Source organism: Schistocerca serialis, chromosome 1 (genome assembly GCF_023864345.2).
Source record: "Schistocerca serialis cubense isolate TAMUIC-IGC-003099 chromosome 1, iqSchSeri2.2, whole genome shotgun sequence".
Classification (NCBI taxonomy): Eukaryota; Metazoa; Arthropoda; class Insecta; order Orthoptera; family Acrididae; genus Schistocerca; species Schistocerca serialis.
In genome coordinates, this window is record NC_064638.1 from 78,572,075 (window position 1) to 78,594,926 (window position 22,852).

The following is a 22,852-nucleotide window of genomic DNA, read 5'->3' on the forward strand; positions in this document are numbered from 1 at the left end:
TCTCTGTTTCAGTGGCGGAGACCAGTGGCAAAATACATGTTAAGTTCTCCTCAAGGATGAGTTCTTCTTCTTGTTCCATCTGAGTGCCCTTATTGTTATTAGGCCAACTGGCATTCGACTTTTTATGGTAACTCTTTACTACTGTCCGTTGCGGTCATATCAATGCATGACTGTACGACTTACCGTTTTTTCCTATTATGTTACAGCATTATATTTACTGTGTTGTTCAGTTGTCTGATCTGATAATTTCAAATAATGTATGCTCAATACCCATCTGCGAGAGAAGGATTATGCTTTGTCATACGCCTGCCCGCTTATCATTGACAGCAAAGATTAGCTGCTCGAGAGCAGAAATATCAAGCATTGATTGTGAACAAGCTCTAGTTGCCCTTGAAATTCGAAGGAACTTGAGAAAGAAACATCGCGTCTCTTACACTATCAATGCAATCCATTCTGCAGACAAAAGTGTTGTCGTAGACTTTTCTTAATGTCGATTTGTACCTCAGATCTTTCTTTCAGTGACGTTATTGCACAACATTATTTCACAGTACTTTCAACAGTGAGCATATAACGGCACGCCGCCATCTCTTTAGTAGACTGTTTATCAAAAGTACGTAAAGATGGTTATCTAGAGCATATAATACTACCACAATGGTTTTCTTTGGTAGCTGACGATAAAAGTGTGAAGTGCGATAGAAACTGCTTTGTATGGACGAGTAAGTGGAACGCTTAGCTCGTTTTCGATGCATGAGGCAACAGTGCTGCTCTAATACGATATGTGATTTGGCACTGAACTTTAATCTGTAAGTGCCGTGAGTTACAAGGTCCTGCAAGGAATGTCAGACGATTATTTCAGTTTAACGATAAAGTGTTATGATTCGCGCGATCATTAGTACAATAAGAATAGTTATACGGAGCAATGGCAGTCGCAGTTAACAACTAAAGGAGAACCATCACCAATGCAAGAGGTTATTCATCTTGTTGAGCTACTGCCGATGACTTGACTGAAGCACACTAGAATACAGACCTCCTATCGTTATTTCTTTGTCTGTTTTGGTATGACGTTTCCTTATCTCAATTCTACATCTACGTATCTACATCTGCATACATATTCCGCAAGTCACTGGGTAATGTTTGGCGGAGGGTGCTTTGTACCATCCCCCGTCATACCCTTTCTTAAGTATAAAGTATATTTCAGTCAAACGTTCATGCAAATTCACCAATGCTTTCGACTGCCTTGTGAGCATCAAAAGCCTATAAATACTTCTGGGCTGATAGCTACGACATAACTTGCTAGGAGTCTACATTTCTGTAACTTTAGTAGGTTATATGGCAGCTGACAATGAACTTTATTTTATGCGTTATGTTTCAGTCTAATGATGGCAGTTGCCGAAACATCGTAATGAATCAAAGTATAGCAAGGGTCTTGAGGATATATTCGCAAAAAATTCAAGTAGAAACATTTTTGTAATAATTTTATTTTACTAGACAAACTGAAAAAGATGCTGTATTCTCAACAGTTATTTGATCTTATGTACCCAGCTTCTGTACAAGCATGGTAACGTTTGTTGTATACATTCAGACAACCTAGATTTATCTGAACAATGTCATAGGCAGAGGGAATTCTTAGTAGGAGGCTCTCCTCATTCTCTATAATCTTTTTTTGGGGTGGGGGGATGGAAGTGGGGGGGGGGGGTCGTCAGTCTTATGACTGGTTTGATGCAGCCCGCTACGAATTCTTCTCCTGTGCCAACCTCTTCATCTCAGAGTTGCGCTTGCGACCTACATCCTCAGTTATTTGTTGGATGTACTCCAATCTCTGTCTTCCTCTACGGTTTTTGCCCTCTACAGCTCCCTCTAGTACCATGAAAGTCATTCCCTGACGTCTTAACAGATGTCATGTCATCCTGTCCCTTCTCCTGTTTTCCACATATTCCTTTCCTCTCCGATTCTGCGCACAACCTCCTCATTCCTTACCTTATCAGTCCACCTAATTTTCAACATTCGCTGGTAGCACCACATCACAAATGCTTCGATCCTTCTCTGTTCCGGTTTTCCCATAGTCCATGTTCCACTACCATACAATGCCGTGCTCCGGACGTACATTCTCAGAAATTTCTTCCTCAAATTAAGGCCTACTTTTGATACTAGACTTCTCTTGGCCAGAAATGCCCCTTCCGCCATTGCTAGTCTGCTTTTGATGTCCTTCTTGCTCCGTCCGTCTTTGGGTATTTTACTGCCTAGGTAACAAAATTCCTTATTACATCTACTTCGTGGCCGTCAATCCTGATGATAAGTTTTCCGCTGTTCTCATTTCTGCTACATTACTTTTGTCTTTCTTCGACATACTCTCGGTCCATATTCAGTACTGATTAGATTGTTCATTCCATTCAGCATATCATGTAATTCTTCTTCACTTTCACTCAGGATAGCAATGTCATCAGCGAATTGTATCATTGATATCCTTTCACCTTGAATTTTAATTGCACTCCTGAACCTTTCTTTTATTTCCATCATTGCTTATTCCATGAACAGATTGAACAGGACGGGGGAAAGATTACATCCCTGTCCTACATCCTTTTTAATCCGAGCACTTCGTTCTTAGTCGTACACTCTTATTATTCCCTCTTAGCTATTGTACATATTGTATAATACCCGTTTCTACCTATAGCTTATCCTCATTTTCCTCAGAATTTCGAACATCTTGCACCGTTTTACATTGTCGAAAGCTTTTCCCATTTCGACCAATCCAATGAACGTGTCCTGATTTTTCTTTGTCTTATTTCCATTACCAACCGCAACGTAAGAATTGCCTCCCGGGTACCTTTACCTTTTCTAAAGCGAGACTGATCGTCATCTAGCACATCCTCAACTTTCTTTTCCATTCTGCTGTATATTATTCCTGTTAGCAACTTGGATGCATGAGTTGTTAAGCTGACTGTGCGATAATTCTCGCACTTGTCAGCTCTTGCCGTCTTCGGAATTATATGGTGATATTTTTCCAAAAGTCAGATAGTATGTCGCCAGACTCATACATTCTACACACCAACGTGAAGAGTTCTGTTGGTGCCATTTCCCCCAATTATTTTAGAAATTATGATGGAATGTTATCTATACCTTCTGCCTTGCTTGATCTTAGATCCTCCAAAGCTCTCTTAAATTCTGATTCTAATACTGGATCTCTTATCTCTTCTAAATCGACTCCTGTTTCTTCTTCTGTCACATCAGACAAATCTTCCCCTTGTAGAGGCCTTCAATGTACCTTTTCCACCTATTCGTCCTCTCCTCTGCATTTAACAACGGAATTCCCTTTGCACACTTTATGCTACTGCCCTTGCTTTTAATGACACCGAAGGTTGTTTTGACTTTCTTACATGCTAAGTTAGTCCTTCCAACAATCATTTCTTTTCGATTTCTTCATATTTTTCTTAGCTTCCTTGCACTTCCTAATCATTTCATTCCTCAGCGACTTGTATTTCTGTGTTCCTGAATTTCCCTGAACATTTTTGTACTTCTTTCTTTCATCGATCAACTTGTATATTTCTTCTGTTACTCATGGTTTATTCGCAGTTATCTTCTTTGCACCTATGTTTTTCAGTTCTACTTCTGTGATTGCTCTTGTCAGAGATATCCATTTTTCTTCAACGGTACTGCCTATTGAGCTACTCCTTATTTCTGTATCTATAGCCTTAGAGAACTTCAAGCGTGTCTCGTCACCACTTAGTACTTCCGTATCCCACTTCTCTGCGTATTGCCGGCCGGGGTGGCCGAGCGGTTCTAGGCGCTACATTCTGGGACTGCGCGACCGCTACGGTCGCAGGTTCGAATCCTGTCTCGGGCATGGATGTGTGTGATGTCCTTAGGTTAGTTATGTTTTAGTAGTTCTAAGTTCTAGAGGACTGATGACCTCAGCAGTTGTCCCATAGTGCTCAGAGCCATTTCTCTGCGTATTGATTCTTCCTTACTAATCTCTTGAACTTCAGCCTACTCTACATCACTACTTTATTGGGATCTGAGTGTATATCTGCTTCTGAATACGGCTTACAATCTAATATCTGATTTCGGAATCTCCGTCTGACCATGATCTAGCTGAAATCTTCCCGTATCACCCAGTCTTTTCCAAGTATACCACCTCCTCTTGTGACTGTTGAACGGAGTATTCTCTGTTTCTAGCTGAAATTTATTACAGAACTCAATTAGTCTTTCCCCTCTCTCTTTTATTGCCCCAAGCCCATATTCTCCTGTAACCTTTTCTTCTTTTCTATCCCCTACAACTGCTTTTCACTCCCCAATGACTATTAGATTTTCATCTCCCTTTATGTATTGTATTACCCTTTAAACAGCCTCGTATACTTTCTCTTTCTCTTCACCATGCGTTGTCGGCATGTATACCTGAACTATCGTTGTCGGTGTTGGTGTGCTGTCGATTCTGATAAGAACAATTCTATCACTGAACTGTTCACTGTAAGACACTCTTTGCCCTCCCTCTCTATTTATAACCAATCCTACTCCCGTTTTCTGTTGCTGCTGATATTACTCTATACTCATCTGACCAGAAATCATTGTCGTCTTTCCATTTTACTTCACTGATCCCTACTATACACAGAGTGAGCCTTTGCATTTTCGTTTTCAGTTTTTCTGGTTTCCATACCACGTTCAACCTACTGACATTCCACGCCTCGACTCGTAGAACGTTATCGTTTCGTTGATTATTCAATCTTTTTCTCATGGTCACTTCCACCTTGCCAGTCCCCTCCCAGAGATCTGAATGGGGGATTATTCCGGAAACGTTTGCCAGTAGAGAGATCATCATGACACTTTTCCAATTACAGGCCACATGCCCTGAGGATACACGTTATTTGTCTTTAATGCAGTAGTTTCCATTGCCTTCTGCATCTTTATGCCGTTGATCATAGCTGGTTCTTCCGCCTTTAGGAGCAGTTTCCATCCCCAAGGACAAGAGAGTGCCCTGAACCTATGCTCACTCCTCCGCCCTCTTTGACAAGGCCGTTGACAGAATGAGGTTGACTTCTTATGCCGGAAGTCTTCGGCCGCCATTGCCGATTAATCAAAATTCAAGGGGTGGCGGGTTTCGAACCAGGGACCGAGGACATTTTGATTCCTAATTAAAGATACTACCCCTAGATCATAAGTGTAAACCATAAAAGAAGCTTTTCATGTCATGGCAATCGAGGAAAGCTCGTGGATGAGATCAGCTGAACGAGCTGGCCACGAAAACCACTATGATGTCCGCTCACATGTTGGTCGGCTTTGCCCAGCACACAATGTTTACAACTACATGCATAATAGGTCTTGGTAAAACTTCATACAAACAAAGCAGCGACTCATAGATTTTCATATTCCATTGGCAGAATATTGCGCAACAGATTGGGCTTCATAATTTACGACCCCGGTCGATTTTTGTTTCAGGTTCTTTATCTAAAACTGATATGTCTAGTTATCTGCTATTTACGTTATCACTTACTTAGATTCCGAAAAAAAAAAATCCCATATTCTAATAAAAGTCTGTATACCACACAAAATATATTTACATATTATTTACAATTTATATTTGTATAGTTTAGCATTACACTTTACGAAGGAGTAAGATAGGAGAGAAGGGGAACCGAGGGACAGAGAAAGAGACGGAGTACATACATGTTAAGAGAATTAATAAAGCTGCTACAATACCCATTTGCTACACCTGGCGCGCAATGGCATAGCTCAGGAATCGAAGAGACCTTGCTGGCATGCCACTTTTATGTTTGTTCGTTAAATGACACATTCCTAGTACCTAGGATGGTTCTTAGCTTGGTTCACTGACTTTCTATTCGTCGACGTAAAAACTGTTGTTTTCCTTATTATGATTTATCTAGTCTATTAGTCTGTCTTCTTGCAATTTCTACGTTCTATGTGCCTTCAGCGACATTCACATTACTTTACACCATACTTTTTGAGCTTTGCATTTTTTTAAATGGTCAGTTTGAGTTTCTATTACCATACCCTGGTACGTTTTAAACGGCTTCGGCGCCATTTACATCATTTCATAGCATACCTTCTCAGCTCCTATTTTAGACTGTCAGTAAACGGCCGGACTAGTCGCTTTCGCGAGACTTCCCAGTCGTCCTAACAGCATTGCCTCATCGATTGAGTAGCTGGCCTGTTTACTGTCCTCCGTCTGCGCCACTCCGTTCCCCGCTCTTGCTTGTGGTGGTCGTCTCTGCCCTACCAAGTCCTGTGGCGCTCAGGGTCGCAACGCACGACATGGGTTTCAGCCTGTAACTCTGTATTATACTTTTTCATCTGTATACACTCTGTTTCCATTCTTGTTTCCCCAATCGCTAATGTTCTGCGAACTTTCTTACACAGAAGAGCCAAAGAAATTGCTACAAATTGTTCAAATGGCTCTGAGCACTATGGGACTTAACAGCTGAGGTCGTCAGTCCCATAGAACTTAGAACTACTTACACCTAACTAACCTAAGGACATTACACACACCCATGCTCGAGGCAGGATTCAAACCTGCGACCGTAGCAGTCGCGCGGTTCCAGACCGAAGCGCCTAGAACCGCTCCGCCACCGCAGACGGCAAATTGCTACACCTGCCTAGTATCGTGTAGGGCGACCGCAAGCACGCAGAAGTGCTGCAACACAGCGTGGCATGCACTCGACTAATGCCCGAAGTAGTGCTGGAGGGAACTGACACCATGATTCCCGCAAGCTGTCCATAAACGAGGGGTGGAGATCTCTTCTGAACAGCATGTTGCAAGACATCTCAGATAAGCTCAATAATGCTGATGTCTAGGGAGTTTGGTGACCAGCGGAAGTGTTTAAACTCAGAAGCGTTTTCCTGAAGCTCAATAATGCTGGTGTCTGGGGAGTTTGGTGACCAGCGGAAGTGTTTAAACTCAGAAGCGTTTTCCTGGAGCCACTCTGTAGCAATTCTGGACGAGTAGGGTGTCTCATTGTCCTGCTGGAATTGCCCAAGTCCGTCGGAATGCACAATGGACATGAATGGATGCAGGTGATGAGGCAAGATGCTTACGTACGTGTCACCTGTCAGAGTCGTGTCAAGACGTATCAGGGGTCCCATATCACTCTAATTGCACACACCCCACACCATTACAGAACCTCCACCAGCTTGAACAGTCCCCTGCTGACATGAGGTTGTCTTCATATTAGCACAAGTCCATCCACTCGATACAATTTTGAAACGAGACTCTTCCAACGAGGCAACATGTTTCCAGTCATCAACAGTCCAGTGTCGGTGTTGACGGGCCCAGACTAGGCGCAAAGCTTTGTCGTACAGTCATTACGGGTACGTTGGCCGTGCGGTCTAACGAACAGCTTTCCCCGGCACGAATCCGCCCGGCGGATTTGTGTCGAGGTCCGGTGAGCCGACCAGTCTATGGATGGTTTTTAGGCGGTTTTCCATCTGCCTCGGCAAATGCGGGCTGGTTCCACTTATTCCGCCTCAGCTACACTATGTCGGCGATTGCTGCGCAATCAAGTTCTCTACGCACGCGTACACCACCATTACTCTACCACGCAGACATAGGGGTTACACTCGTCTTCGTCTGGTGTGAGACGTTCTGTGGTGTCACCGCCAGACACCACACTTGCTAGGTGGTAGCCTTTAAATCGGCCGCGGTGCGTTAGTATAAGTCGGACCCGCGTGTCGCCACTATCAGTTTTTTGCAAAAACAGACATAATATCTTATGGGATAACAGCAATCAGTGATTTTATAATGTTACTTAAAATCCGTCTTGATTGCAAATTTTTTTTTTTATTATTCATATGACCGGTTTCGGTTCATTCAGAACCATCTTCAGATCTGATATTTCAGATCTGAAATATCAGATTTGAAGATGGTTCTGAATGAACCGAAACCGGTCATATGAATAATAAAAAAAAAATTGCAAACAAGACGGATTTTAAGTAACATTATAAAGCCACTATCAGTGATTGCAGACCGAGCGCCGCCACACGGCAGGTCTAGAGAGACTTCCAAGCACTCGCCCCAGTTGTACAACCGACTTTGCTAGCGATTGTTCACTGAGAAAATACGCTCTCATTTGCCGAGACGATAGTTTAACATAGCCTTCAGCTACGTCATTTGCTACGACCTAGCAAGTTACCATTGACATTGTGAATCATGTACCGACAAGACCGACGTTCTTCATTAACGGATTAAAGTTAAGTATTCCACCAGCTACGTCCGTTTTTCTAAATTCTAATTTCCTTGTCCTGTTCCAGACCTCACTCCGGCCTGCGTGAGCTAAAACGCGTGCCTTTCGGCTCCTCTAGTAACATGGTGTTGGCTCTCCTGCCAACCAAAACACGTTCCCTGGGAGGTCCACCGGGGGTCGAACCGCACAATAACCCCGGTATGGGGCGGCGGAGGGGTGGAGTGGACTGCGGTAGTCGTCGTGGGGTTGTGGACCACTGCGGCGGCGGCCGGGACGGAGACTCTCCGTCGTTTCTAGGTCCCCTTGAGTGGTTTGCACGCTGACACTTTCTGATGGTTCCGCATTGAAATCTGCAGCAATCTGCGGAAGGATTGCACTTTTGTCACGCTGGACGATCTTCTCGGTACCGTTGTCGGTCCCGTTCTTGCAGGATCTTTTTCCGGTCGCAGATATGTTGGAGATTTGATGTTTTACCGGATTTGTGATATTCACGATACCCTATTGAAGTGACCGTAGTGGAAAATCCCCATTCCACCGCCACCTGGGAGATGCTGTGTCCTATCACTCGTACGCCGACTATAATAGCACGTTCAAACTCATTGGTAACCTGCCACTGTCGCAGCGATAACCCACCTAACAACTGTGCCAGACACTTGCTGTCTTACATATGCGTTGCCGACCGTAACTACACTCCTGGAAATTGAAATAAGAACACCGTGAATTCATTGTCCCAGGAAGGGGAAACTTTATTGACACATTCCTGGGGTCAGATACATCACATGATCACACTGACAGAACCACAGGCACATAGACACAGGCAACAGAGCATGCACAATGTCGGCACTATTACAGTGTATATCCACCTTTCGCAGGCTGCTATTCTCCCATGGAGACGATCGTAGAGATGCTGGACGTAGTCCTGTGGAACGGCTTGCCATGCCATTTCCACCTGGCGCCTCAGTTGGACCAGCGTTCGTGCTGGACGTGCAGACCGCGTGAGACGACGCTTCATCCAGTCCCAAACATGCTCAATGGGGGACAGATCCGGAGATCTTGCTGGCCAGGGTAGTTGACTTACACCTTCTAGAGCACGTTGGGTGGCACGGGATACATGCGGACGTGCATTGTCCTGTTGGAACAGCAAGTTCCCTTGCCGGTCTAGGAATGGTAGAACGATGGGTTCGATGATGGTTTGGATGTACCGTGCACTATTCAGTGTCCCCTCGACGATCACCAGTGGTGTACGGCCAGTGTAGGAGATCGCTCCCCACACCATGATGCCAGGTGTTGGCCCTGTGTGCCTCGGTCGTATGCAGTCCTGATTGTGGCGCTCACCTGCACGGCGCCAAACACGCATACGACCATCATTGGCACCAAGGCAGAAGCGACTCTCATCGCTGAAGACGACACGTCTCCATTCGTCCCTCCATTCACGCCTGTCGCGACACCACTGGAGGCGGGCTGCACGATGTTGGGGCGTGAGCGGAAGACGGCCTAACGGTGTGCGGGACCGTAGCCCAGCTTCATGGAGACGGTTGCGAATGGTCCTCGCCGATACCCCAGGAGCAACAGTGTCCCTAATTTGCTGGGAAGTGGCGGTGCGGTCCCCTACGGCACTGCGTAGGACCTTACGGTCTTGGCGTGCATCCGTGCGTCGCTGCGGTCCGGTCTCAGGTCGACGGGCACGTGCACCTTCCGCCGACCACTGGCGACAACATCGATGTACTGTGGAGACCTCACGCCCCACGTGTTGAGCAATTCGGTGGTACGTCCACCCGGCCTCCCGCATGCCCACTATACGCCCTCGCTCAAAGTCCGTCAACTGCACATACGGTTCACGTCCACGCTGTCGCGGCATGCTACCAGTGTTAAAGACTGCGATGGAGCTCCGTATGCCACGGCAAACTGGCTGACACTGACGGCAGCGGTGCACAAATGCTGCGCAGCTAGCGCCATTCGACGGCCAACACCGCGGTTCCTGGTGTGTCCGCTGTGCCGTGCGTGTGATCATTGCTTGTACAGCCCTCTCGCAGTGTCCGGAGAAAGTATGGTGGGTCTGACACACCGGTGTCAATGTGTTCTTTTTTCCATTTCCAGGAGTGTACGTGTTCTGCTAGCCCGACCGCATGTAAAATTTTTGTTGTGCCCTACTACTTGCACACTGAGGTGGCTAGTAATAATTATAATTAATTATAAGCCTCAGATATGTAATACTTTATTAATAGCAACTTGATTTATCTTTGCTCGTCAAGCTCGGTTGTAGCTATTAAACTACACAAGTAGACTTGCGGTTCAGAACATACTAAATGGGCCACGATTACTGAGTGACGAATTGATGCAAGTACAGAATAGCCATACTGTGGCTTCACTACAGTCACTATTGTAGATGTGGTTAACGGCTGTAGAATCAATTACATGGACTCCTCTTAGGCTTGACTTCACATAAGTGGCTATTCCATATTGTGGATGGTGGATAGCTTCGACCAGTGCATAACCAGGTATTCGTCCTCTACGCTGAAGATCTTGCTCATCTTTGGTATGTGTTTCTTGAATGTTGACAACATCAATGTTAAGTTCATGTAGTTGTTTCTGTAGATACATTTGGCATAGCCTAAGCCTTCAATATTAAGCTGCATAATACGAACTAGGTGTTTCTCGCCTCTAATTGGATGATCCTGAAAAAGACGGTTATTAGTTATGTTTCCGGGCATATTGTATATCACCTATGACACTGTTGCTCGTTTAGCTCCACCCAGGGGTCACGTGTAGGGTAATATAGGTTATTACTACGGACGTAAGCAACGATCGTCCCCCTGAGCTACAAAGAGCACATCACCAAGCTGTCTCATAAAGCTGCTGCAAGGAACAACATACTGCAAAAGCTCAGTGGCACCACCTGGGGAATCCCTGCTGACTGTCTGCGTTTAACTGGCATCAGTCTTGTGTACTCTGCTGCCGAGTACTGTGCACCTGTCTGGTTGGAAGTGTACATGTGAAGAAGGTAAACACAAAACTTAACGACACAATACGCTGCATTACTGGTTCCATCAAATCAATCCCATGCCACTGGTTACCTGTACTGAGTCACATCACTCCACCTCACTTAAGGCGGAAACAAACTCTACTGAGGGAGGCCAAGAAAATCTCTGCATCACCCTCTCTACCACTGCACCAGGAATTCTGTCATCCGCCACGGCAACGATTGCTATCAAGAAGACCAGCAAGTGTTATTGCAGGACAACTCATCGCGGATGGTTTTGATCTAAATGAAAGCTGGAAGCATGAATGGTCAACAAAAACACTGGGAACACGAGCCCATCAGCTTGATCCCACAAAGGAGCCAAAAGGTTTTGACCTACCGAGGAACCTTTGGTGCCGCCTCAACAGGCTAAGTACTGGACATGGTTGTTGTAGGTACTTCAGGTACAAATGGGACTGGATCAGTTCACTAATGTGTGAATGTAATCAAGAAGAGCAGACAATTGAACACTTAGTCCAGCGCTGTTCACTTCATTCATACCCTGGAATTCCCGGTGACTTCTCCACTCTCACACCCAGCTTAATTAACTGGTTGAAAAACACGGACTTTAAGGTTTAATTTTGTCTAATATCATATGGATATTGTATAAAATCATCAGCCTTATATAAACTGTATATTGTATAAAATCACCATACGATTAAATAAATAACTACAGTCACTAGGAAACACAAGTTCGTCAACATTTGTTTTGACAGTTCTGATAGCGTTGGCGCTTAGGTACAGTTCATAGGAGACGGAAGTCTCTTCACTCCCCGACGGTCGGCACGGGCTGTGTCACGGCGAATATGCAGCACTACGACGTAATTCCAACAGGAATTTCTGGAACTGGGCAGGATCCGATCTCGAACAAAACGGCCCTCCTGACTTGGGGCGACACTATTTCTGGGCAGAGGCCCGACGGTGGCTTCTTCCTAGAGTCTCATTGGCTCCTCGTGATACAACTTTGTTGTGTAGTATCCCTGCGGTAATACATACTTCTTGCGCCGCTCTCGATACTTGACGACAGCGCGGTTTAGGGAAGATCTTATTGGTATCCACTGGCTTCTGCTTACAAGCACAATACCTCAACATTATCTCTTGCTAGTTTTCAGTAATATTACACCTAATGACAGTCATCTATTAGCCCGAAACCGGTCGTGATATAGGAAAAATGAGGCTTCTAAAACTGACGCTGTTTATCTCCATATTTAGTACGCTAGGAGCGCTACGAGAATGGCTGAGATAGAGCTGCGTTAACTGTCAGAAACTAGGTTATTCCTGCCGTGTTTGAAAATGGTTGCCATCGAAAATGCGTGACACTCTTCATTAGTGCCTTTGCGTTAGAGTCTTATTACCAATACCGTTGTTGCTCGTTGTTAAATGACTGCGAGTAGTACACTAACAAATCTGGTAACGTAATTCATGGTGTGCTCATTGGCACGTCCAAACACGATAGCTACTTTCTGTTACTTAGTAACGTCTCTACGGCGACTCATCTCACTGCACAGCTTCAGTACAACCTACTGCCGCATGCGCACCACTTTATTGCCATAAATTACTTCAGCAGTGGAGGGTCAGATAACCAGGCAGTCCCAGTGATACGCTATACACGATGATGATGCCAAGTGCAGCCCGTGTGACATCTGCATCCATGTGACTCAGTAGGCGGACAACAGTTTAGTGAGTGGTTGGCTGTACACGGACACGTCATGCAATATATTTACAGGTATGGATAAATCTGAACGCAATGGTATCATGAACACCCGCAATTCTCATACATGGGCGATGGAGAACGCATGAGATTCCATGTCAGGTTCTCAGTGAATGACTGGTGTCACAAGATTGATGGCCTGGTGACAGAGTCTGTGTTCCTGCTAAATCGAATGACGGCTGCAGCATACGCTCATTTCCTGACAAAAGACCAACCCGCAATTTTGGAAGACGTGACATTAGAGCAACGACGGCAAACATACCTGCAACATAATGGATCACCGATCCATTGTACCAGACATGTATCTGGATAACACATTTCATCAACGGAAGCATTAACTGGCCTGCCAAATCACTCGACCTAACACCATTAGATTTCTGTTTTTGGGAATTGTTAAAGGGGAATGTGGTATGCCACGAAGGTGGATACACGTGAAGAACTTGTCGTTCGCAACACCAACGCTGTTGCCCGGAGTAAAGGCAGTCGAGATGACGTCCAATGTGGAACACAACGCAATGATAAGTGCTTTGAGATGGGTGGAGAGAGCAGTCATCTGTTCCACCGTTATTCGGTCTACCGCAGCGCCTACATAGCATTTCGGTAAATACACTACTGGCCATTAAAATTGCTACACCACGACGATGACACGCTACGGATGCGAAATTTAACCGACAGGAAGAAGATGCTGTGATATGCAAATGATTAGCTTTTCAGAGCATTCACACACGGTTGGCGCCGGTGGCAACACCTACAGCTTGCTGACATGAGGAAAGTTTCACACCGATTTCTCATACACAAACAGCAATTGACCGGCGTTACCTGGTGAAACGTTGTTGTGATGCCTCGTGTAAGGAGGAGAAATGCGTACCAGCACGTTTCCTACTTTGATAAGGATCGAATTGTAGCCTATCGCGATTGGGGTTTGTCGTATCGCGACATTGCTGCTCGCATTGGTCGAGATCCAATGACTGTTAGCAGAATATGGTATCGGCGGGATCAGGAGGGTAATACGGAACGCCGTGCTGGATCCCAACGGTCTCGTATCACTAGCAGTCGAGATGACAGGCATCTTATCCGCATGGCTGTAACGGATCGTGCAGCCACGTCTCGATCCCTGAGTCAACAGATGGGGACGTTGCAAGACAACAACCATCTGCACGAACAGTTCGACGACATTTGCAGCAGCATGGACTACCAGCTCGGAGACCATGGCTGCGGTTACCCTTGACGCTGCATCACAGACATGAGCGCCTGCGATGGTGTACTCAACGACGAACCTGGGTGCACGAAAGGCAAAACGTCATTTTTTCCGATGAATCCAGGTTCCGTTTACAGCATCACGATGGTTGCGTCCGTGTCTGGCGACATCGCGGTGAACGCACATGGGAAGCGTGTATTCGTCATCGCCATACTGGCGTATCACCCGGCGTGATGGTATGGGGTGCCATTGGTTACACGTCTCGGTCACCTCTTGTTCGCATTGACGGCACTTTGAACAGTGGACGTTACATTTCAGATGTCTTACGACCCGTGGCTCGACCCTTCATTCGATCCCTGCGAAACCCTACCATACAGTAGAATAATGCACGACCGCATGTTGCAGGTCCTGTTTCTGGATACAGAAAATGTTCGACTGCTGCCCTGGGCAGCACATTCTCCAGATCTCTCACCAATTGAAAACGTCTGGTCAATGGTGGCCGAGCAACTGGCTCGTCACAATACGCCAGTCACTACTTTTTATGAACTGTGGTATAGTGTTGAAGCTGCATGGGCAGCTGTACCTGTACACGCCATCCAAGCTCTGTTTGGCTCAGTGCCCAGGCGTATCAAGGCCGTTATTACGGCCAGAGGTGGTTGTTCTGGGTACTGATTTCTCAGGATGTATGCACCCAAATTGCGTGAAAATGTAATCACATGTCAGTTCTAGTATAATATATTTGTCCAATGAATACCCGTTTATCACCTGCGTTTCTTCTAGCTGTAGCAATTTTAATAGCCAGTAGTTTACAATGGGAAACAAAGAGAAGGTGACAGTGGAAGGAACACTTAAAATTACTTAATAACACGGAGAGGCTGCGGCATAGTAAAGGCGTTTGTAGTCACTACTGAAACTGGCAATATAATAATCGTATAGTTAGTAACCAGCGCGTTACACGCTGCTGCGCCATGATGTGCGCAATTACACAGAGAAGGTGAAGCAGGGAGCGTTATGTAACGGCAGACCTCTCGAGCCACGTACGGTCCTTATCGTACGCGCCTCTCACGGACACGTGCAGGCGGCGGCTGCTGTTATCAGGTGCCAGGCATCGAGAGGCGGATTTCTCCAGCGAGCAGAGCGGAGGCCCCCGTGGAATCGCGGATCTCCCTGCCTCGCGTTACCTGTTACCGGCAGCGCGGCTGATGCTATCACCGGCGCTCTCTTCGGTCCCTCGTCTGCACCAGAGTTCGCAGATGGTGCCAATACAACTTTACTGTGTGCGCAGCCGTCGTCTCATGGGCCGACGCGCTTATTGGGCGTTTTCTTTGCAGAACACGTACGCTTTCTTATGTAATGGCGTTCCCCTAGGCTCTCTCCAGCCGGAAGATATTATCGGTCGTTGTCAATTGTATCACGCTGGGCGGCCATAACAAAATCGCCCACAAAGTGTTTTTACGGTATCGTGAGAACCTGATTCAAACAGAAAGAAGATAATTGGAAATCGTTGCTGGATGAATATCTTTGGCAAGACTGAACAACAGCACAAGCTATAGAAGTAAACTTGGGTAAGGAGTCTGGCGAGAGGAGGGGACTGTTAACGAAGGCAGTAAAATCTCCTGGTATCTCCTCATCTCGCTTCCTATGACGTGCACTTGTCAATCAAGTTGAAGGGTCATGTACAGAGGAAGGGGTCCAAATATCTGATAAGGTCTGAATTTGAGCAGGTTAGATATTTGATAATAGCAGCTGCCACAGCCTATCGAAGCTATGTAAAACAGAGCTTGAGGCCATTTCAGTTGTCCATTTCGTTCTCACATAAACTCCATTTCGACCATTTTAAAACTTTTGCAGGTAATCCAGTATGACTGGTGTGAACGTTGACACAGAACCTTTCGCGGCCGAATGCGCATAATATTTTGCTAATTCGTAGCGATCTGGTTTACTTTGTCTTACTAAAACAGTTATGTTATCTTGATAAGCTGAAATTCATTTTTATTAGTACAGTTCATAGTAATTAGCGTTCCTTCTTTCATTTATATCTTATATTTACGTGTTGTGTTTAACACACTAATCAGCATTTATATAGTCTTACACATGATTTAAAAGAGTCTGACAAGTTTCAATTTAACGCCTGTGCATAGCATGTTGGTAGCACTTCGTCGCCTTGCCTGCAGCAGACTTTAAAGCTGTGCAGATCAGCATAACGAAAGGCGTTTTGTCCAAGACTGTACATAACATATTTTTCACACAGTTCCTGTGTTTACAAACAGTCTTCCCTCGAGTATCTTGGGTTAAGGGTAATCTTAACTTTTACAATATCTTTAGTTTTAACACCTACTTATTTTCGTTGTTTTCTAATTAACTTACAATTCATGCTTTAGCAATGGTCTATATTTAGGCCACTACATATGGTACAGACTTGGACTACAGATTTTTCACCATTTTGTCAATATGGCTATCTTGTGCCGTCTTCGTTCTAGAATACCGAGAACAAAGCCAAAATATATTCCGCAGAAAAAGGAGAAATGGAACGAAACATATATGATCAAGGCCATTAGTGCAGTTAAAAACAAAACTATGGGGATAGCTTACTCAAGACATCCCATCTACATTAGACGACGCTATGCTGAGAACATCTGACGTGTCAGCCCGTTTAGTTCATTAACCTCACCCAGACAGGACTACCTCGTGGGATTGCTAGTCCTTACGAGGTACGGCATTGCTCCTGTTTCTAAGGCAAACAAAGTAAGAAGCTGAAATTGTTCAAATGGCTCTGAGCACTATGGGGCTTAACATCTGCTGTCATCAGTCCCCTAGAACTTAGAACTACTTAAATCTAACTAACCTAAGGACATCACACACATCCATGCCCGAAGCAGGAATCGAACCTGCGACCGTAGTGGTCGCGCGGTTCCAGACTGAAGCGCCTAGAACCGCTCGGCTACACCGGCCGGCAAGTAAGAAGCAACGAAAGACATAAAGCTGTAGAAAATGTCTTGATAACTGCCGCTCCTTAAATCACAATGTTACAAAACGGCGCTACTCAAGAAAAAATTTCTACTAATCCCCCCCCCCCCACTGATATCATCTGAAAAATAAACTGAAGTTAGAAAAACAATGTGAAATTTCATCCAAAAAACTGAAGATTGAAAAAAATAAATGAAAGAGAAAAATTGAAGAAAACAAGCAAGAAGATATGTAGTTCAGAAGAGTCACAGATAGATGAACCGACCGCGCCGCTCGACTTCCCTGCTGAAAAAAAGAAAAAAAAAACGAAAACAAGCCATACACTATGACGCAGAATGCATTCTTTATGAATGAAAATTTTCTGATGACGTGCACGGAGAGTTGTGTGTTATGTGCATCATGTGTAATATGTCGGCACCCAACGAATAACGAATGTGCAGCGGCTGATTAAAACATAGGAGAGTTCAATAAGTAATGAAACATATTTTTTTTCTAGAAGTAGGTTGGTTCAAATGGCTCTAAGCACTATGGGAATTAACATCTGAGGTCATCAGTCCCCTAGAACTTAGAACTCCTTATACCTAACTAACCTAAGGACATCACACACTTCCATGCCCGAGGAAGGATTCGAACCTGCGACCGTAGCAGCAACGCGGTTCCGGACGGAAGCGCCTAGAACAGCTCGGTCACAGCGGCCGGCAAAGTAGGTTGGTTTTATTCAGAATTCCACAACACCTTATTATTCCCCACTCTTTTGGCTGTTTTCAACATGACCTCCATTCAGTACGACGGCCTTACGCCACGTTACTGGGAGGGCCTGTATGCGCGCTTGGCGCCACTCTACCGGTCGGCGTCGGATTTAACGTGTTGCTGAACAACCTCTCCATCATCCACGTACTGCTTCCCTCGGAGTGCATCCTTCATTGAGAGAAAGAGATGGGAGTTGGAAGATGCGAGATACGGGCTGTAGAGTGGGATGAAGAAGAGCAACTGGGGGACGAGTGTGTCAGCAGCACCAAGAGAAATGTCCAGTTGAGTAGTGAGGTGTTTTATTGACATCCGTCGATTACCTCGAATAGAGTGTTCGCACGTTCCAACGTCGCAGAAGTCACAGCTGTGTGCGACCGACAGGCACGGGAGAGGTCGGACAGGTCTGCGAGACCTTGTTGCGACAATGACAGACGCCTCGCCCAACGACTTACTGTGCTTTTGTTCACTGCCAGGTCTTCCTAGACATCCTGTGAGCGCCTATGAATATCTGCGATGCTGTGGCTTTCCACTGAAAAAAGATGAATGACAGCTCTCTGCTTGGAACGCAGCTCCGTTACAGTCGCCACATTGAAGGCTACGTGCAGCGCCTCCACAGATCGCAATTTCGTGACTCGATGGGGGCTAAAGCGGTAGTATTCCACGATGCAACCCAACAAATACTTCATTTTTTCAATCGAAATTGGCCGAGAAAAAATGTTTTGCATTAAATACTGAACGCCTTTTGTCAAGTAAATAGAATGTTTTACCATCATGCGGTCACATTTTTTGATAAACACGTGGTTCTACAACAAAAATTGCAGTGTCATTTTTCCATCATTTTACAAAATGTTTTTAATATTGTATAAATAAATAACATTCATTCATCTTATTTAGTTTTTCGAATGATAATACTTTTGGCCTAATCCAAATTTAGCCACACCTTTAAGTTGTGTCAACTTGCCATATTTTTTAAAATCCGAAATAAGAAAAACAGAGAGAGTATGTTACACTTCACCATTATTGTTTAAACGGGACACTTCAAAGTATTGTTTATTGCGGAATTATTTAATTAGTTTTCTATTGAACTTGAGTTATGTCTGAAAAAGTAGAAGATAGCCCATATTTAGAACACGTCCTCTACTCAAATAATCCTCTGCACGGTGGAAAAGTGTATCACTTAAAACATTGTTGCTGCCATCTGTCACGCTGATCTACTTCGCGTGTGTCATAGTCTCATAAATGGCACATAAACGTTGACGGTGACCACTTTCGGCGTCTTCTGAATAGAGAAATTCTATTATTTCCTGTAAATATCTTCCGGTACAAATTTAAAATTGCGACTATGTAATCTCGTGAAAAGTAGGGACGCACTACTATATTTCACAGTTTATGAGTGTACATAAGTTTCAGATGACTACACCCAATCATGAAACACCCAGCATAGAGGATAAGGAAAGAATAATTTTGTAAGATATAGTGAAATGAACACCCCCCTCTCTCTTTCTCTTTATCAAACACATACGCATTCCAAACTATAGTGGGTCCTAACGACAATACAGGGTGAGTCAAAAATAGGATCAGGTTCCCACAGGACTACACAGGACTTTGGCAAAAACATTGACACACCGAGAGAAAACATTGCTTGTACTTAAATGCAGCTGCCGGTCAAGCCTGCAGGTTGCGCTGTTGTATTTCACTACAAACGGCAACTGGGCACCGTCCTCAATACGTTGCAAGAGTCGGTCGTGGACAGAACAGAGTTCTGAATAGTTTTTGGTGAATTGTGTCGGAGCTAAATGATTTCCGACGTGGGCACATTGTTGGTGCTAATACGGTGGGTGCTTCCGTAACAAACGGAGCCGAAGAAATTGGTACAGGCATGCGCATCCAAACAGGGAGATAAGTAAACAGGCAGAATACGACAGTGCGGTCGGCAACGCCTATATAAGGCAAGTTGAAACGTCCCCTTTGAACAATTTTACAGGACTGTGCTTAACCTGACACACAATATTTTGTTAGCGCAACGCAATCTGACTTTCAAAATTCCCTACAAAAGAATGGCCCTGACTAACATTAAACTATACCTTTCACAAATCACTTACCTCACAAAAATCTTCGCTGCTCAAGCTACTGCAATACAGCGAGCGCCACTACTGCCAGCTAAATAAAAGATTCAAACTATGGAAGGCACTAACTACTGATAGGGATAGTTAGCAAATGAAAGATATTAATAGAGAACAAACAATGTATTTACCTTGATATCATCATATATAAATATAGCAGTTCATGACAAATTTCAAAACTCCGCCATCTCTCTCTCCACATCCACCACTGCTGGCGGCTCACCTCCAACTGCGCAACGCTACACGCTGTTCACATCCAGCTGCCGCTGCCCAACACTACAATGGCAGACAACAATGCAAACTAGCGACAGACTGCACACAGCACAGCCAATGATTTTCATATTGATACAGAGAGCGCTACGTGGCGGCGGCGTTACCAATATAAGAACCTAAACAGCCCACTTACATAAAGAAAACATAAACAGCCTACTTACAAAGTGTCTGACGTAGTTGTTACATCTCTTACTGCTGCTACAATAGCAGGTTATCAAGATATAAGTGAGTCTGAACGTGGTGTTAGAGTCGGCGCACGAGCGATGGGACGCAGCATCTCCGAGATAGCGATTAAACGGGGATTTTCCAGTACGACCGTTTCACCAGCGTGTCGCGAATATCAGGAATCCGCTAAACATTAAATCTCCGACATGGCTGCGGCCGGGAAAAGATCCTGCAAGAAAGGGACCAACGACGACTGAAGAGATCGTTCAATGTGACAGAAGTGCAACCCTTCCACAAATTGCTGCAGATTTCAGAGCTGAGCCATCAAGTGTTAGCGTGCGAACCATTCAACGAAACATCATCGATATGGGCTTTCGGAGCAGAAGGCTCACGCGTGTACCCTTGATGACACGACAGAAATCTTTACGCCTCGCCTGGGCCCGTCAACTCCGGCATTGGACTGTTGATGACTGGAAACATTTTGCCTGTTGGACGAGTCTCGTTCCAAATGGAATCGAGCGGATGAGCGTCTACGGGTATGGAGACAACCTCATGAATCCATGGACCCTGCACGTCAGCAGGCGAGTGTTCAAGCTGGCAGAGGCTCTGTAATGGTGTGGAGCATGTGCAGTTGCAATGATATGGAGTGAATTCCGACGGATTTGGTCAATTTCTGCGGACAATGAGCTCCAGGAACACTCTTCTGAATTTAAATGCATCCGCTGGCCACTAAACTCTGCAGATATGAACACTATTGAGCATATCGGGGGTGACTACATCTCCACCCCTCGCACTCTTACGGATTTATGGACAGCCCTGCAGGATTCATGGTTTCAGTTCTCTCCAGCACTACTTCAGATATTAGTTGAGTCCATACCACGATGTGTTGCGGCACTTCTGCGTACTCGCGCGGCCCTACACGATATTAGGCAGGTGTAGCGGTTTCTTTGACTTTTCAGTTTATATCACGTACAGGGAAAACGGAAAATCGTCGACTAAATCACGACGCGGGTGAAGATGTGCGTTGACTGATCGTGACGGACGAAAAGAATTCTAACAAAAAGTAAAAGGTCTACAGCTTCTAAAGCGACTGCAGAACTGAATGTCGCACTCGTGAATTCTGTCAGCATCCAAACAATACCAACGGAGCCCCATAAGCTGGGATTTCCGAGCTGGCATTCTCAAAACCGCACGCCAGTGAAGCAATCAATGAAGCCCATAACAGGAAAACGTGTCGCCGAAGCCATAAAACCTGGATAACGGAGCAACAAACGAATCTCATTTAATCGGGTGAGACTTGTTTTACGCTCTTTTCAACTTCGGATCGAGTTCACGTCCAAAAAAATGAAACATTGCATGGGTTCTGTGATGATTTGGGCAGCCATATAGTGGTATTCCATGGTAACTCTACAGGGTTGCGCTACTGTCAAGGATTACGTGACCACCTTAGCTGGTCAGATCCATCCCATCGTTCAATCTTTGTTCACAAACGTTGGTGCTGTGTTCCAAGACGACGGAGCCTGTGTTCACGCAGGTCGCATCACTCAGGACCCGTTTTGTGAGCAGGAGGATGAATTCCGGCATCTTGTCTGGCTCCCACAGCCACCTGATCTCAGTATTATTGAGACGTTGTGGTCTACATTGGAGAGAAGGGTTAAAGGAGTCCAGTGGGGCAAACTTGTATGTGGCACCCGACAATAATGTTAATATAAATTATAATGACACTGGTGCACTATAGATAATGTATGTCTCTGATAGGCTGTATAAAGCGGATCGCTGACTGTGCACGACCGCAGAGCCAATGACACCGTTTCTGGTCTGAGACAACAGTGTTCGAGTAAGAGAGCGCTGGGCGCACTGCAGTACGCAGCTGACTGTGAGCGCAAGACTACGGAGTAGGCAGATTTTGTGGTGTGCTGTGTGGAGTCACCAAGTGTTAGATTAATTTAAGTATGTCAGTAATGTTGAATTTGGAAGCAGAAGTCTTCATGCAAACAATGTAAAGATGTTAAATAATTACGATTTTTGTTTTTGCCAGCGCGTTAGAGTAGATGAGTTGGCTGATAAATTGTAATTGTTGAGTAACCCAGAATATACGTAAACTGATTTGATAAAAAGACTAGTTAGATATTTCACTTTCGTAATGATTCTGTGATTTGTTAACAGAGCTATATGTTATTTCATGATTTACATTTATGCTGGTTTAGTGAGGTTAGATAATACTTGCTGTATAAATCTCATTGTTTGTGGATCAATTAGTAAATATGATATATTATTAGTCTAACCAATGTAACTTCAGTTGTAGATGTTTCTGAAAAGACAAACTTAACTTGCAGTATAATTTTGCTAAAAAAAAAAATAAAAAAAAACAAAGCACCTCTATGTTAGTAATTCACCACAATCAGTACTGCCTCCCTGTCGAGGTCACATTTTTCAAAGAAGTTGGATTTTCTTAAA